The following is a 19,353-nucleotide window of genomic DNA, read 5'->3' as shown; positions in this document are numbered from 1 at the left end:
TTGTTTTTTAGGGAAAAAAAAAAAAACTTAGGTATTGCTGGTGAGGACCTCACATGACCTTGAAATAACATTCTCTATTTCCCCCCAGGACCATCTCTAAGAGAACCTTGGATCCGTCTCTTTGTTTTTCCTCCATTTCTAGCCTCACCTGAACACACTTTTTTCTGCATGAAATAAGAGCAATGAAAAGGTTGGATTCTGGGAAAATATGAAAACAGAAGATTAAACATGTTCGTTACAGATTGAATTGTTTTCTCCAACATATATATTGAAATCCTAACCCTGTACCTGTGGATATGATCCTATTTGGAATTTTTTTTTTTTTTTTGCTTAAGCTAATGAGTCCAAAACAGTGTAGGGTGGAGTCACAGAGAGACAAGAGAGATGTTAAGTCAGGATCATCTGTCAACAAATGAACGCCAAGGAACGAAAGAATGCTCAGGGCTACCCATAAAGGAACTGACATGGCAAAGACCCTGATTTGGACTTTCAGCCTCCAAAATTCAGGAAATAAATTTCTCTTTTTTAAAGCCACTTACTTGTGGTATTTGTGTTGTATCGGCTGTAGGTAACTAGGAAGTAGATTTGAAGTTTTCCAAATAAAGACATCCTTCATACAAGGTCTTAAAAAAATTTCTACCTATTACCTAGACAAAATATTTAGAATCTTTGATGTGTGCCAAGTATATTGAGACTAAAGAGCTTCTTGCTCTCCTGTCAGCTTCCAAACTCCTTTCTCTGTAATTATCTTTTTATATTTACATTTGTACATGATAAGGATGTACAATCAAATTACTGCATAGTAATGCATGCTGAAATTATTATCCATTCAACAGCTTAGAATATATGTACATACATACATATATATACACACACATATAGCATGCATATTCTGCACACAACTGTATACCTGCAAGTGTATCAAAGTGATTTGTGTACAGTGTCTATTAGGTGAATTATTAAATTGTCCCTCACTATGAGAAACTAAGAGCCCTGGTGGTGCAGCGGTTAAGAGCTACAGCTGTTAACCAAAAGGTCAGCAGTTTGAATCTGTCAGGCCCTCTGTGAAAATCCTATGGAGCAATTCTACTCTGTTGTATAGGGTCACTACGAGTCAGGATTAACTCTACAACTTGACTGCAGTTTTTTGTTTTTTTTCTAATAAGAAACTAAACTACAAGGGTGGTGCTAACAGTTAAGTGCTGGGCCACTAACAAAAAAGTTGGCAGTTCAAACCTACCAGGAGGCAAGTTGTGGAAAGGCCTAGTGATAGGCTTCCTAAGATCACAGACTTGAAAACCCTACTCTACTCTGCAATACCTATAGCCACCATGAGTTGGAACCAGTGAAACAGCTTTTGTTGTTGTTATGAGAATCTCAGCAGTCCCTGTGTTATGAAAAGAGTTAATGTGCTAGGTTGCTAACCAAAAGGTGTGAAGTTTGAGTTCACCCATAGTGCCTCAGGAGGAAGGCCTGATGATCTACTTCTGAAAACTCAGTCACTGAAAACCCTGTGGAGCACAATTCTACTCTGACACGCATGGGGTCACCATGAGCCAAAATCGACTCAATTGTACCTGGTAATGAGAAACCAGAGCTAAGCATAACTGGACAAATCAAAGACTTGGTAATTAGATAATGAAGCTTCTTTTCAATATGAGAAATGCTTGTCTCAAGGTCATCAGTCTTCCAGTAACTCCCCAAACATCAGTGACTACTTACCTGTGCCAAGCATTATTATCTCAAGCACTGATATTATAAAAATGAACCAACGGTGTAGCTGGAGAAGAAAAAGACTTTAAAATTAGTTTTCACCCTAACTCCGAAGACTTCATTCATTTAAGCTGATTTTTTCTGCACACTCGAAGTAGTGTAACCTTCACACTCATTTCTAGCTGGAGACTCTGAAGTATGGTCATACGCAGTCACCAGAAATGAATTTAAAAATATAAAAATTTGCTGTCAAGAGGCACTACACACTCTGGCTAAGGTAGTTTGAACCGACTGTTGCAGCCACCTTGTCAGTCCATCTCTTTGAGCGTATTCCCCTTTTTTGCTAGCCCTCTACTTTAACAAGCATGATGTCCTTCTCCAGGGACTGGTCCCTCTTGGTAACATGTCCAAAGTAGGTGAGATGAAGCCTCACCGTCCTTGTTTCTAATGAGCATTCTGGATGTAATTCTGCCAACACAGATTTGTTAGTTTTTCTGGCAGTCCATGGTATATTCAATATTCTTTGTCAACACCATAATTCAAAGGCATCAATTCTTACTTGGTCTTCCTTACTCATGTCCAGACTTCATATGCATAAGAGGCCATTGAACACATCCAGGTTTGGGTCAGGTGCACCTTAGTCTTTAAAGTGAAATTTTGGCTTTTTAACACTTTAAAGAGGACTTTTGCAGCAGACTTGCCCAATGCAATGTGTCACCTAATTTCTTGACTGTTGATTGTAGATCCAAGTAACATGAAATCCTTGCCAACTTCAATCTTTTCCCCATTTATCACGATGTTAATTATTGGTCCAATTGTGAGGATTTTGTTTTCTTTATGTTGAGGTGTAATCCATACTGCAGACTGTGGTGTTTGATCTTCATCAATAAGTGCTTCAAGACCTCTTCACTTGCAGCAAGCAAAGTTGTGTCATCTGCATAATGTGGGTTGTTAATGAGTCATCCTTCAATCCTGATGTCCCATTCTTCATACAGTCCAGCTTTTTGGATTATTTTTTTCAGCATACAGATTCAATAGGTATGGTGTACGGATACCACCCTGATAAACACATTTCCTGACTGTAAACCATACAGCATTCCCTTCTTCTGTTTGAACCACTGCTTCTTGATTTATGTAGTTTCCTCATGAACACAATTAAGTGTTCTAGAATTCTCATTCCTCAAAATGTGATCCATAATTTATTAAGATCCACACAGTTGAATGCCTTGTTGTTGTTGTTAGGTGCCATTGAGTCAGTTCCAACTCATAGAGACCCTATGCACAACAGAACGGAACACTGCCTGGTCCTGTGCCATCCTTACAATCGTTGTTATGCTTGAGCTCATTGCTGCAGCCACTGGTCAATCCACCTCGTTGAAGGTCTTCCTCTTTTCCACTGACTCTGTACTCTGCCAAGCATGATGTCCTTCTTCAGGGACTGATTCCTCCTGACAACATGTCCAAAGTATGAAAGACGCAGTCTCGCCATACTTGCCTCTAAGGAGCATTCTGGTTGTACTTCATCCAAGACAGATTTGTTCTTTCTTTTGGTAGTCCATGGTATATTCAATATTCTTCGCCAACACCACAATTCAAAGGGGTCAACTCTTCTTTGGTCTTCCTTATTCACTGCCCAGCTTTCACATGCATATGATGTGATTGAAAAAACCATGGCTTGGGTCAGGTGCACCTTAGTCTTCAAGGTGACATCTTTGCTTTTCAACACTTTGAAGAGGTCCTTTGCAGCAGATTTGCCCAATGCAATGCATCTTTTGATTTCTTGACTGCTGTTTCCATGGCTGTTGATTGTGGATCTAAGTAAAATGAAATCCTTGACAACTTCAATCTTTTCTCCATTTATCATGATGTTGCTCATTGGTCCAGATGTGAGGATTTTTGTTTTCCTTATGTTGAGGTGTAATCCATACTGAAGGCTGTGGTCTTTGATCTTCATTAGTAAGTACTTCAAGTCCTCTTCACATGAAAGTCCCAGCAGCCTACTTCTGAAAAGCATTAGCCAGTGAAAACCTTATGAATAGCAGCCGAACCTGTCTGAATACCTTAGCATAGTAAATAAAAAAAAAAAAAAAAGTTTTTTTTTTTTTTTTTTAAATAAAGCACAGGTAAATATCTTTCTGGTACTCTCTACTTTCAGCCAGGATTCATCTGACATCAGCGATGGTATCCTTTGTTCCAGGTCCTCTTCTGAATCTGTCTGGAATTTCTGGGATTTCTCTGTTGATGTACTGCTGCAACCACTCTTGAATGATCTTCAGCAAAATTTTACTTGAATGTGAGTTTAACGGTATTGCTCAATAATTTTTGCATTTGGTTGAATTACCTTTCTTTGGAATAGGCATAAATATGGATCGCTTCCAGTTGTTTGGCCAGGCAACTGTCTTCCAAATCTCATGGCATAGACGAGTGAGCACTTCTAGTGCTGCATGTTTTTGCTAGAACATCTCAAATGGTATTCCAACAAGTCCTTGAGCCTTGTTTTTTGTCAATGGCTTCAGTGTATCTTGGATCTCTTCCTTCAGGACTTAGTCCCTGATCACATGCTACCTCCTGAAATGATTGAACATCGACTAATCCTTTTCAGTATAATGATTCTGTATATTTCTTCCTTTTTTTTTTTTTTGATGCTTCCTGGATCGTTTAGTATTTTCCCAGTTGAATCTTTCAATATTGCAATTTGAGGTTTGAATTTCTTCCTCAGTTCTTTCAGCTTGAGAAATGCTGAGTGTGCTCTCTTCCCTTTTGGCTTTCTATTTCCAGGTCTTTGTGTATGTCATTGTAATACCTTACATTGTCTTCTGTAGCTGCTTTTTGAGATCTTCTATTCAACTCTTTTACTTGATTATTTCTTCCTTTTGCTTTAGCTACTCGACGTTCAAGAGCAAGTTTCAGTGTTTTTTCTGACAGCCATTTTGTTCGTTTCTTTCTTTCATGTCTTTTTAATGATCTCTTTCTTATAGGTGTATGGATATTATCCTATCACTGACCACTGACACCATTACACTTCAGGATAGATCTTAAAATGTTCATTTTGATATGAATTCTATGCAATTCCTCTTCAATTTGTCATTCCCTGCCAATATCAGTGCATCTTAGCTCACTAATGCCTGGGATATCAATGTTTATGCATTCCATTTCATTTTTGATACATTCCAATTTTCCTAGAGTCACACATTGTACATTAAATGTTCCAATTATTAGTGGATGTTTGAAGCTGTTTCTTTTCCTTTTGAGTCATGCCACATCAGCAAATGAAGATCCTGAAGGCTTTACTGCATTCACGACATTAAGGTTGACACTTCTTTGAGGAGGCAGCTCTTTCTCAGGCTTTTTTAAAATAGCTTTCAACCTGAGATGTTTATCTTCCAGCACTCTCACAGACAATATTTTGATGTTATTCATATGGTTTTCACTAGCCATTTTTTTCAGAAGTAGACTGGCAGTTCCTTCTTCCTAGTCTGTCTTAGTCTGGAAGCTTAGCTGAAACCTGGCCACCAAGGATGACTATGATGGTATTTGAAATACAGGTGGCAAGGCTTCCAGTATCTCAGCAACATACAAGCCACGAGAGTATTCAAACTGAAAAACACGTGATGTTTAAGATGGTTTCAAACTAGCAGTTTAGATACAATCTGTCAGATAACTCTTCCTTTTAAATACCCAGTAGTTGATATATTATTCAAGAATAATTTTAGGATCCTGAATAACTCTTTCTTAAATTATTGCTCAGAGTATTTAAATAATATTTTAAAACAATAAAAATAGAAGGACTCATACCTACACACACACACAGTCACACTCACAAACACACACATACTCCTACCAAGTTTGACAAAGAATGTTTTTTGTTGAATAGCAGATAACATTGTTAAAAGCTTTGGACAGTAGAGGTAAAAGGGAAGGTGCGGTAGACAGAACAAATTACAAATAATAAGACCAGGAAGAAATACTATAAGATTATTAGGACCACACCCTATCACACAAAAATAGGGTCACAGTCATCTGCTAAGGTGTTGCATTGCACCATCATAATGAAAAGAGAAATCCAAAGAGGGAGATAGAAAATAAATGATTGAATTCCTTGAAGGCAAAGGCACCATCTTATTTGTCCTTCTATTCCAGGAGCCTAGAAAAGTGCCTGGCATAGTGAAGGGTCTCAATCAGCACTTGTTGAAAACACAGATGAATGAATAAATAAGCGAATCAAAAAGTAATCAAGGTTTAACTTCTTGAGCAATTTCATACTAATAATTGACTCTTTTTTTGGTTTCCTTACAAGTACCACGGAAGGTGGCAAATATTGACTTATAATGGCATAGGGGTGTGAAGCATGGGCTCCCACCTTCCAGGAGGAAAATAGACCCTGATACCTCTTAAGCTGACAAAGAGATGCTGTTGTCCAACTCACCTCAGTAGGACTTGTGCTTGTAGCTGTTTCTCTACTAGACCTGCAAAAGGTTTTTCTGAGTCTCTCATGTAAACAACTGCAAGGATTTGCCAGGCACCTGGCTGTGGTTCTGAGGGCAGCCTGAGACCTTAACATGAATGGAAATCATTGACTCAAAGATTAAAGCAGTGGCCTTGTCCTTAGCAGCACCATAGCCTACCCAACTGAGCTAACCAGGCATTTGAAGACTTTGTCAAAATATCATCATCCTTGAACCTCTTCCAACGCTGATTCTATGAAATATATTTTTTGAAAATTCATTTGTTTTATGGTAACTCGGCATCAGGAGGTAAGAAGCACCAAAGGCACTAGTCCAGAGTTTATCTCCATTTCATTACTTATAGATTGAGGGCTTGGCTGCTAGTAAACTTAGATCCACAAACCTGACTCACTCCAGAGAAATTCACACAACAGTGATTTTTAACCTAAATGCCAACATGTTTTGAAATGAGATTAAAAAAAAAACAAAAAGAGATGTATCTTTTAAATAAACTCAAATATTTGTGCTGCTTTTATTACACTTTCCTAGTGGGTGAGGAAGTCTACTCTGAAGGACAAATTTATCACCAGAAGGCTGCGTAGTGAATATGGAGTCAAGTAAACCTGAAATGGATTTTTTTCAAAGATAATTCGTTCAAGCTGATAATGCCTGTTGAAAACCAATTTAACAAATTGCCTATATTTGAAAAGAGGGATCATTTTCCCTCTCAATGGTGCTATAAACTGGAATATTCACAACATTTACTTCTCTTCCAAGAAAGAATGGTTTGTGCTAAGCCCTGAGAAAATTAATTTTCTTTAACTTCTTTTTTTCTGGGTTTCTGATGACTGCTCTTATTTCTGTATTCCAACCCATTGTTGCTTACATTTTATATACCAATTCCTTTTCGAGTTGTGTTCACGTTCACTTCTGTAGACATTTCAATTTGCCTTTCATTGATCTTGGATTTTATGTTTATTTCCATCAGAGGTGTTTTGTTCTCATTTACTTTTGAAATCTACATTTGTAGCAATGATGACAAGTTGCCTTCCTAATATCTGTTCTTCCTTTCTTTCTTAGTAACACAACCTTGATTTTGTTTCCTCTGTGAATGTTCCAAACTAAAGGACAGTATTTCTTAACCAATCTTACTGTATCTATGTGATTAAGATCTGACCACTGAGATATAAGTGAATTTCTTGGATGACACTTTCAGCAAAGCTTAAAAGAATAGTAGACAGCTGGTCTAGGCCCTTTTTGCTCTTCCTACTTCCTCTTTTGTGCCTGGTATACAAGTTTGAATTCTGGAAGCCTTCTTGGATTGTGGGTAATGTTTGGTGAACACTCACTAAAGATGGCAGAGCAGAAAGACAGAAGAAGCCTAATTCAAAGACGGTGGTATTCAAGCCAGCCATAAAATGCCTATGTTTAGAAAGGAAAAACAGAAGGAAAAAAAGACCTTAAGAAATCATCTTGTTTAAGCCAGTATTTTTTTCCAGTGTTGTTGCTAGCATTATTATGTGATTTCTAGCAAATGCAATCTGCAATCTTCCTGAATTCCCCTGAAGATATGGAGTCCCCTTTTGTTTACCTATGGCACTTCATTATATAAATGCTTTACGTCTAATGCTTTCAGATATGGCCAAAAAAATGTGATAGTGTATTGAAAGTTTTTAGTTAAAGACAAACTGTTATAATAAACATAACCTCCAATCGAACTTCTAGAATACCATTGTACTAAAAAAAAGTGTGTGAGCAAAAGTTGTTTTGATAAAGTAACTTAAAAACAGTATTGATTAAAATGTCCATTGTCTCAAGGATTGATGGATATCTACAAACAGACCAATAATTATTGAATATTTGGTTCATGGGTACAGGCTTAAGGACTTCTCAATTGTGATAGTTATCTTAAGAAAAATAGAAGTATTGATTTTTCTAACTGAAAAAAAAAAATCAATGATAGATTTGGTTTCAGGCATGGCTAGATCTTCAGGAATCTCTCTCTCTCCAGCTTTGATTTTCCCTGTATTAGCTTTATTCTCAAGTAGGTTCTTATCACATGGCTGCAAAGTTAGTCCATAACAGATTCAGAAGTATAATCTACAAGTTTAGAAAACCAGTGGAAACACTTTCTCCCAGAAGTGTGATGCATTAGTATTCACTAAATTTTGGTTCTGTTCATCTTAGACTTTATGAGAGGTTTTGATGCTGACATTGGCTATCTAATTTGCTTTGGCCAATGGATTATTAGCAGTTTTCACATGAATTTGAGCTGAAATAGGCTTCTACTTTTGGACTCAGGTGTGGATTACCCTTTTAGCAAGTTAAGCATCGGCTTATTTGTTCTTGCTTACTGATCTATACTAAACAATTTCACATCAAAGATGTAGTGAAACCCATGTGAAATTGTTCACTACAGATAAGTAAAGAAGTGCAAGTTAGTCCCTGCTTACCATGCTTACTAGGTCATCCATCCCTGCCAGGGATTGTAAATTTGAAAAGTAGCTTTGCTTCCATAGGAACGTTTTGTGGGGTTGGAAGAAAGACAGATGCCAGCTACAACTAGAAGCAGAATCCTTGATGGAGTGAAAAAAGGTGAAATTGTTTGCTACAGGTGATCTAGTAAGAAAGGTAAGCACTGTGTTACTTTGCCTATTGAATAATCCACTGCTGGTTAGGCTTATGGTTTGTCTTTCACCATTAGAGGATTATGCCCAGAGTAATCACTAGACCAGTGAGAATGAGAGACCCATGGAGCAGAACTGAAACAAACCTGGAGCTTTTTGCCAACCATGGACTAACCCAGGCTTGAACAGTCAAATTCCAGCCAAACTGCCAAAGTGTAAAGGAAAAATAAATGCTTATTATTGTATGTAACCTGGTTTTAGGGTGGATTTTCACACAGCATTATTGCTGGCAATAGAAAACTGATGCAGTGGAATTTCAAGAAAACCCCAGGCTTTAATCTCATTAGTTAAATGGGTGGTTTTCAGTGACTAATTCTTTTTAGAAGTAGACTGCTGGGTCTTTCTGCCTGTATGCTGAGCAATAATCCCACAAGCTTGAATATATGAACAATGGGGCATCAGGATTGAAGGAAGACCAATCAACAACCTGCAATATGCAGATGACAAAATCTTCCTTGCTGAAATTGAAGAGGATTGAAGCATGTACTGAGGAAGATCAAAGGCCACAGCCTTCTATATAGATTACATCTCAACACAAACAAAACAAAAATCCTCACACTCAGACCAATAAGCAATATCATGACAGAGAAAAGACTGAAGTTTTCAAGGATTCCATTTTACTTGGATCCACAATCAACACCCATGGAAGTAGCAGTCAAGAAACTGAAAGAAGCATTGCATGCAAAGGACCTTTTTAAAGTGCTGAAAAGCAAAGATGTCGCCTTGAAGACTAAGGTGCGCCTGACCCAAGCCATGGTATTTTCAATTGCATCGTATGCATGTGCAAGCTGGACAGTGAATAAGGAAGACCCAAGAAGAATTGACACCGTTGAATTGTGCTGGTGAAGTATATTGAATATACCATAGAACACCAAAAGAATAAACAAATCTGTCTTGGAAGAAGTACAAGCAGAATGCTCCTTAGAAGAAAGGATGGTGAGACTGGGTCTTACGTACTTTGGACATGTCATCAGGAGGGATCAGTAGCTCAAGAAGGACATCATGCTTGCTAAAGTAGAAGATCATCAGAAAAGACGAAGACCCCCAACAAAATGGACTGACACAGTGGTTGCAACAATGTGCTCAAGCATAACGATGATTGTAAGAGTGGCCCAAGACCTGGCAGTGTTTATTTCTGTGGTATATAGGTTGCTACAAGTAAGAACCAACTCAATGGCACTTAACAGCAAAAACAACAAGTGGGTGGTTCTCAAAGTATGGTCTTCAACATCATCTGTAAACTTGTTAAAAATGCATATTCTCGAAAGACTGAATCAGAAGTCGTCCGGTGAAGCCCAGCCATCTTAGTGTGAAGAAGCCCTCCAATGATTATAATTCACATTAAAGATTTGAAACCACTGACATAGATCATATGTCCATCCTTACACTCACCAAGGGGTATAAATAATCAGGCCTGGAGTTCTGGGGTGGGTTAACAACACAAAAATCATTGGGGTAGTGCCTGAGAGTTTGTATTTCTAACAAGAATGAGGTGAAACTGATGTGCACTTTGACAACAATTCTTCCAGGCTGAGAGTGTGATAAGAGTGGTTGTCATTTTGGAAATCACCATTCTGTTACTAAAAGAAGGAAATGATAGTGTGCAGGGGAAAATGTCAACCATAGATTCATTTTTATTAAAAGAAAAAATGAAAAGTTTCTTTTGGAAGAGGTCAAACACTCCCCAGTATTCTCCAATAATTCTGTCAAAATGGGAAACCCAGACATAGAAGAGAAATTTCATCTACCATTAAGCTCATGAAATTGCTTGATACATGAATTTTTTTTTTTTTTTTGTCCCTTCAATTTTACCAAAATTCAGTGTGATTCAGAAGAATCAAAGAAATCAGTTTTTGTGAAAAAGTGCCAGGTAGCACTTTCAAATGTGACATGAATTGTCAAACAAATCTTTCTTAGTACAATTCGCTGAAGACAAATATAGCTCTTTAAGAGACAGTGTCTATGTAGCCAACAATTGAGTCATTTTTACCCATTCTAGTTTTTTTAGTGAAACTAAGGTGGCTGCATATAGTTTGATGTGATTCAAGTGATAAGAAATGAAATCTCAGGCCTTGTCTTTTGAGATGATTCATAATCTGTCCTTGAAATCTAATATTTAAAGAATTTTAATGACCCAAATAATCTTAGAGTTCATCTAATCAAGGTACTGCTAATCACCACCAAAGGGTTACATTCCACTCATAAATGCATTCTATATTTTTCTGCAGAAAACTTTTTACATTTAATTAAAAGTTTTGCCACATTTAAAATGCTTCCATTTCTACTAATAAGTTGGAAGATGAAGCAAAGCACGCTGTGGAAAAGGTCTGTACTGCCTCAAGGGACAGTAAGTTGGAGTTGAGTGCTGGCTTTCTCTTTAAATGTGCTCATGAGAAACCTGTATATAGATCAAGAAGCAGTCTTTTGAACAGAACAAGGGTATACCCTGTGGTTTAAAATCAGAAAAGGTGTGCATCTGGGTTATATTATTTCACTATACCTATTCAATTTCTTTGCTGAGCAAAGAATCTGAGAAACAGGTCTACATGAACAAGAATGGGGCAACAGGATTGGAGGATAACTCATTAACAATCTGCCTTATGCAGATGATATAACATTACTTGCTGAATGTGAAGAGGACTTGAAGCCTGTACTGATGAAAATCAAAGGCCAAAGACTTCAATTTGGATTACACCTCAACATAAAGAAAACAAAATCCTCACAACCAGACCAATAAGCAACATCACGATAAACAGAGAAAAGGTTGGATTTGTCAATGATTCCATTATACTTGGATCCACAATCAATATCCATGGAAGAAGCAGTGAAGAAATTGAAAGGCGCGTTGCATTGGGCAAATCTGCTGCAAAGGACCTTCTTAAAGTGCTGAAAAGCAAAGATGTCACCTTGAACACTAAGGTGCGCCTCACCCAAGCCATGGTATTTTCAATTGCATCGTAAGCATGTGAAAGCTGGACAGTGAACAAGGAATACCGAAGAAGAACTGACACCTTTTCATTGTGTTGACAAAGAATATTGAATATACCTTAGAGAGTCAAAAGAATTAACAAATCTCTCTTGGAAGAAGTACAACCAGGATGCTCCTTAGAAGCAAGAACGACAAGACTGTGTCTTACATACTTTGGACAGGTTTTCAGGAGGGATGAGTCCGTGGAGAAGGACATCATGCTTGCTAAAGAAGAGGGATCATTAGAAAAGAGGAAGACCCTCAATGAGATGGATTAACCCAGTGGCAGCAATAATGGGCTCAAGCATGAGAATGATTGTAAGTTTTCCCCAGGACCAGGCAGTGTATTTTTCTGTGGTACATACGATTGGTATGTGTTGGAACCAACTCGACGGCACCTAATAAAAACAACAAATATGTGGTTTTCAAAGTATGCCCATCATCATTTGTAAACCGTTAAATATGCAAATTCTCAACATACTAAATCAAAAACTGTCAGGTGAAGCCCAGCCATCTTAGTGTGAACAAGCCCTCCAAGTGATTCTAATTCACTCTAAAGGTTTGAAAACCACTGATGCAGATCATATGTCTGTCCTTACACTCACTGGAGTTCTGGGATGTGTCAGCGACACCAAAAGTGTTAGGGTGGTGCCTGAGATTTTGTATTTGTTACAAGGTTACTTGTGATGCTGATGCGCCCTTTGACAACCATTCTTCCAGGCTGAGAGTGTGCTAAGAGTGGTTGCCATTTGGGAAACCACCATTTTGTTAAAAAAGATGGAAATGATACTAGTTAGGGGAAGATGTCAAACATAGCTTCATTTTTATTAAAAGAAAAAATGAAAAAGTTCTTTTGGAAGAAATCAAACATCCCCAATATTCTCCAATAATTTTGTCAAAATGGGAAACCTGGAAATAAAAGAGAAATTTCATCTGTCATTAAGTTCATGAAGTTGATTGACACAAGAACTGATTTTTTTTTTTTGTCTCCTCAATTTTACCAAAATCTATTACAGGTCTGAAGAATCAAAGACAGCATTTTTTGTGACAAAGAGACAGGTATCACTTTCTAATGTGAAATGAGTTGTCAAACAAATATTTCTTAGTACATATTCACTGAAGATACAGATACTTTGAGGTGTTTTTGTCCATTCTAGAGAAACTAAGATGACACATATGTGATGTGATTCAAGGGATAAGAAATGGAATTATAGACCCTGATTTTTGAGGTAATTTATAATCTTTCCTTGAAATCTGGAATTTAAAGAATTTTAGTACCCAAATACTATTAGAGATCATCTACTCTAGGTACTGCAAATCACCACCAATTGTTTACATTCCACCCATCAATGCATTTTATTTTTTTGCACAAAAGTGTTTATCTTTTAGTTAAAATTATTGCTGTATTAAAATACTTCTATTTCCGTTAACAAGCTGTAAGATGAAGCAATGCACACTATGGAAAAAGGTCTTTATTGTCTCAAGGCACAGTAAGTCATAGCTCAGTGCTGACTTTCTCTTTTAAATGGGCTTATGAGGAACCTATATATAGATCAAGAAGCAGTCCTTCAAACAGAACAAGGGAATACCATGTGGTTTAAAATCAGAAAAGGCGTGCATCTGGGTTGTATTAATTCACCATACCTATTCAATCTGTTTGCTGAGCAAATAATCCCAGAAACAGGACTATATGAACAAGAACGGGGCAACAGATTTGGAGGAATCATCATTAACAATCTGCCATACGCAGATGATACAACCTTGCTTGCTGAAAGTGAAGAGGACTTCAAGTCTGTACTGAAGAAGATCAAAGAGCACAGGCTGCAGTATGGATTACACTTCAACATTAAGAAAACAAAAATCATCATGGCTGGACCAAAAAGCAACATCATGATAAAGAGAGAAATCATCAGATAAATCTCAATTCAGGAACATTCTACAAAATACCTGACCAGTCTTCTTCAAAACTTTCGAGGTCATCAAAAACAAGAAAAGTCTGAGGAAATGTCACTGCCAAGAAGGGCCTAAGTAAATATGATGATTAAATGTAACGCGGTGTCTTTGGATGGATCCTGGAACAGAAAAAGGACATTAAGTAAAAACTACATTTGAAGAAACTATGGGCAATTCTGCTAACTTGAGTGGTACAGTGCTCGGCTGCTAACCTAAAGGTTGATGGTTCAAATCCACCAGCCACTCCATGGGAAAAAGATGTGGCAAGCTACTTCGGTGAAAATTACAGCCTTGGAAATGCTATGAAGCAGTTGTCTGTCCTATTGAGTCACAATGAGAGTGAAACAACGGACTGCAATTGGTAAATAGATTTTATGGACTATAGTAAATTAAAATGTGTGTGTTTGTGTGTGTAGTGATATTTAACACATCCTTATCTTCCTCATTCATAAGGTTTATCTTCCTAAACAATTTGGAATAGATTATTTAGCTTTTATATTTTAATGCTCTTCTCAGTATAGATTAACCATTCCTCCTATTCACTAATCCTAGTGATATCAGTGTTCCAGAATTAATAGCAAGGACTATATTAGCAATTCATATTGCAATAGTTTTCTCTCCATAGAGTCATTAATCACTTGAAAGAAAAGATGAATGTCAGTGTCCCAGGAGGCAGTTTTAATTCAAACCTCCCTCTGATAATAATGTAATTATTGATCTATTTTTCTGTTGAATCAGGGCATGTGTAAGCTGGCAGTTTGTGAATCTCACTGGCTTTCCACACGATCTTCCAGTGTCTGGAATCATTACCAAGGAAAGATCTGCTCTGCCAAATGCTCCAAATGCAGCTCAATAGGCTGAGCTTGGCTCACTTGAGCAATTTCACTTGGTTCCCGTCTTAGTCATCTAGTGCTGCTATAACAGGAATACCATAAGTGGATGGCTTTAACAAAGAGAGTTTATTCTCTCACAGTCCAGTAGGATAGAAGTCCGAATTCAGGGCGCCAGCTCCAGGGCACGGCTTTCTCTCTCTGTCGGCCATGGAGGAAGGTCCTTGTGATGCATCAGTCTTTCCTTGGTCTGGAAGCATCTCAGTGCAGAAAGCTCGTGTCCAAATGATGTGCTGTGCTCCTGGCACTGCTTTCTTGGTGACATGAGGTCCCCAACTGTCTGCTTGCTTCTCTTTCCTTTTACCTCTTAAGATATTTATCTTAAGAGGTAAAATGTGGTACAAGTCAAGCCCCAGGGAAACTCCCTTTACATTGGGTCAGGGATGTGGTAAGTGTGTTACAATCCCACCCTAATCCTTTTAACATAAAATTACAATCGCAAAATGGAGGACAACCATAAAACAATGGGAATCATGGCCTAACCAAGTTGATACATACACTTTTGGGGGTACAGAACTCAAACCACAACAGTTCCTCTCTGTCAATGTCTCTTCTAGCATCTCTTCTCTATGGATACTATGGAGCTATAAAAATAAACGTTCAGGTTTATGAAATAGAAACTGGAATCCATTCAGGCAACTGATGAATGTAGTTCTCTAAGGTGAAGCCATCCTTGGAACACAAACCATAGGTCATATGAAAATCATGAAAAAATCTTAGGTCTTTATCAGTGAATTGAATCTTAACTGTGTCCATAAGCATTATCATAATGCGGTGGTACCCTACTAAATATTGTGAGTGGTTGGGAGGGGGGCAGAATGAGAGGGAAGACCAAATAATGAGACTAGTTTCTGCTCTCAAGCAATTTATTTTTTAGTCAAGATGGTAAATGCTATTTACATGACTTCAAAAAATGCATAACAGTATAGAATCAAGGATTTAGAGAAGGAATAGACCAATGTGATACAAGGTATTGGGAAAAATTTCAGAAAGTGAGTAATATGATTGATTCCCAGTTAGCGTTGTAAGAAAATTGGAATTTGATATGCAAAAATATTAGAGAACATTCAGGAAGGGGACACTGTAGACAAATGATACAAGAGCATTTCAGAAGTGTGTATAGCTTAGTTATCACTAAACTGTCAACTGTCAGGAAGTGGTGAAATATTCAGAAATTGTCTTTCCCAGTTCCATAAGTAATATGCACTCTTCAAACAGTCTTGGAGTGCCTTTACCCATTTGCCAAAAGAGTGTGAAAATGGCTTCACAGCCACTGACCTGGGAAGGAGAATGGGAAGGACTGTCAAGGACAGCTGTGTTGTGGGAGACATAAGCAATGTAATGGATATAATGGAATCTGAGAATATTTCCTCATAAGTCATCTCCTCACATTTATTACCAGATATTTATTATCCTGTCTAATTCATTGGCTACCCAATAGCCCAGAGGATCTTCCGTAAAACCAAAAAACTTCAGGTAAAACCCTAACTCCTTTGTGTCTTCTGCTAATCTGGCCCAAATTTTTGCAGAGCAGACCCATTCCATCCTTGAGATCATACAGAGGACTCACATGATTATCCTTAAAGAAGATTCTCATTGATGGTTTCTTCCTAATAACCAGTTGCTGTTAAGTTGATTTTGGCTCTTATTGACTCCATGTGTGTCAGAGTAGTGCTATGCTTCGTTGGATTTTCAGTGGATGATTTTTTGTTAAAGCAGATTTCCGGGTCTTTCTTCTGAGGCATCATTGGTTGGACTCAATCCTCCAACTTTCACTAAAAGCTGAGCACAGTAACCATTTGGACCACCCAGAAAAGAATCATAATAACACAGTCTATGTTTGGATCATGTTATGTATTTCTTTAGCTCTCTCACTTCTTAAGGCACAAAACCTCTCTGTCTCCAGAGCACAATATAGTACACTACATAGTTAGACGATTCTTTCTTTTTTTTTTTTTTTAAATTTTTATTAAGCTTCAAGTGAACATTTACCATTCCAATCAGTCTGTCACATGTAGGTTTACATACATCTTACTCCCTTCTCCCACTTGCTCTCCCCCTATTGAGTCAGCCCTTACAGTCTCTCGTTTCGTGCCAATTTTACCTTCTTCCCTCTCTCTCTATCTTCCCATCCCCCCTCCAGTCAAGAGTTGCCAACACACTCTCCCATGTCCACCTGATTTAATTAGCTCACTCTTCATCAGTATCTCTCTCCCCGCCACTGACCAGTCCTTTTCATGCCTGATGATTTGTCTTCGGGGATGGTTCCTGTCCAGTGCCATCAGAAGTTCTGGGGAGCATTGTCTCTGGGATTCCTCTAGTCGCAATCATACCATTAGGTGTGGTCTTTTAATGAGAATTTGGGGTCTGCATCCCATTGGTCTTCTGCTCCCTCAGGAGTTGTCTGTTGTGTTCCCTGACAGGGCAGACATCGATTGTGGCCGGGCACCAACTAGTTCTTCTGGTCTCAGGATATTGTAGGTCTCTGGTTCAAGTGGCCCTTTCTGTCTCTTGGGTTCTTAGTTGTCGTGTGACCTTGGTGTTCTTCCTTTGCCTTTGCTCCCGGTGGGTTGAGACCAATTAATGTATTTTAGATGGCTGCTTGTTGGCATTTAGGACCCCAGGTGCCACATTTCAAAGTGGGATGCAGAGTGTTTTCATAATAGAATTGTTTTGCCCATTGATTTAGAAGTCCTCTCAAACCAAGTTCCCCAGACCCCAGCCCCTGCTTCGCTATCCTTTGAAGCTTTCATTTTATCTCGGAAACCTCTTTACTTTTAATCCTGTCCAATTAGGCTGACCTTCCTTGTTTTCCCTTCACCCAAAGCAGTTCCCATCTACAGATTGATCAATAAAAAGCCCTCTCCCTCCCTCCCTCCCTCCCTCCCCCCTTTGTAACCACAAAAGTATGTGTTCTTTTCCGTTTTTTCTATTTCTCAAGATCTTATAATAGTGGTCTTATACAATATTTGTCCTTTTGCAACTGACTCATTTCGCTCAGCATAATGCCTTCCAGATTCCTCCATGTTATGAAATGTTTCAGATATTCGTCACTGTCCTTTATCGATGCGTAGTATTCCATTGTGTGAATATACCACAATTTATTTACCCATTGGTCCGTTGATGGACATCTTGGTTGCTTCCAGCTTTTTGCTATTGTAAACAGAGCTGCAATAAACATGGGTGTGCATATATCTGTTTGTGTGAAGGGTCTTGTATTTTTAGGGTATATTCCGAGGAGTGGGATTTCTGGGTTGTATGGTAGTTCTATTTCTAACTGTTTAAGATAACGCCAGATGGATTTCCAAAGTGGTTGTACCATTTTACAATCCCACCAGCAGTGTAAGAGAGTTCCAGTCTCTCCGCAGCCTCTCCAACATTTATTATTTTGTGTTTTTTGAATTAATGCCAGTCTAGTTGGTGTCAGATGGAATCTCATCGTAGTTTTAATTTGCATTTCTCTAATGGCTAATGATCGAGAGCATTTTCTCATGTATCTGTTGGCTGCCTGAATATCTTCCTTAGTGAAATGTGTGTTCATATCCTTTGCCCACTTCTTGATTGGGTTGTTTGTCTTTTTGTGGTTGATTTTTGACAGAATCATGTAGATTTTAGAGATCAGGCGCTGGTCGGAGATGTCATAGCTAAATATTCTTTCCCAGTCTGTAGGTGGTCTTTTTACTCTTTTGGAGAAGTCTTTAGATGAGCATAGGTGTTTGATTTTTAGGAGCTCCCAGTTATCTGGTTTCTCTTCATCATTTTTGGTAATGTTTTGTATTCTGTTTATGCCCTGTATTAGGGCTCCTAGGGTAGATCCTATTTTTTCTTCCATGATTTTTATCGTTTTAGTCTTTATGTTTAGGTCTTTGATCCACTTGGAGTTAGTTTTTGTGCATGGTGTGAGGTATGGGTCCTGTTTCATTCTTTTGCAAATGGATATCCAGGTATGCCAGCACCATTTGTTAAAAAGACTATTATTTCCCCAATTGACTGACACTGGTCCTTTGTCAAATATCAGCTGCTCATAAATGGATGGATTTATATCTGGATTCTCAATTCTGTTCCATTGGTCTATGTGCCTGTTGTTGTACCATTACCAGGCTGTTTTGACTACTGTAGCTATATAATAGGTTCTGAAATCAGGTAGGGTGAGGACTCCCACTTTCTTCTTCTTTTTCAGTAATGTTTTGCTTATCCGGGGGTTCTTTCCATTCCATATGAAATTAGTGATTTGTTTCTCTATTCCCTTAAAGTATGACATTGGTATTTGGATTGGAAGTGCATTGTATGTATAAATGGCTTTTGGTAGAATAGACATTTTTACTATGTTAAGTCTTCCTATCCATGAGCAGGGTATGTTTTTCCATTTAAGTGTGTCCTTTTGAATTTCTTGTAGCAGAGTTTTATAGTTTTCTTTGTATAGGTCTTTTACATCCTTGGTAAGATTTATTCCTAAATATTTTATCTTCTTGGGGGCTACTGTGAATGGTATTGATTTGGTTATTTCCTCTTCGGTGTTCTTTTTGTTGATGTAGAGGAATCCAAGTGATTTTTGTATGTTTATTTTATATCCTGAGACTCTTCCAAACTCTTCTATTAGTTTCAGTAGTTTTCTGGAGGATTTCTTAGGGTTTTCCATGTATACTATCATGTCATCTGCAAATAGTGATAGCTTTACTTCCTCCTTACCAATCTGG

Source organism: Loxodonta africana, chromosome 6 (assembly GCF_030014295.1).
Source record: "Loxodonta africana isolate mLoxAfr1 chromosome 6, mLoxAfr1.hap2, whole genome shotgun sequence".
NCBI classification, from domain to species: Eukaryota; Metazoa; Chordata; class Mammalia; order Proboscidea; family Elephantidae; genus Loxodonta; species Loxodonta africana.
Note: the sequence above shows the minus strand (reverse complement) of the source record.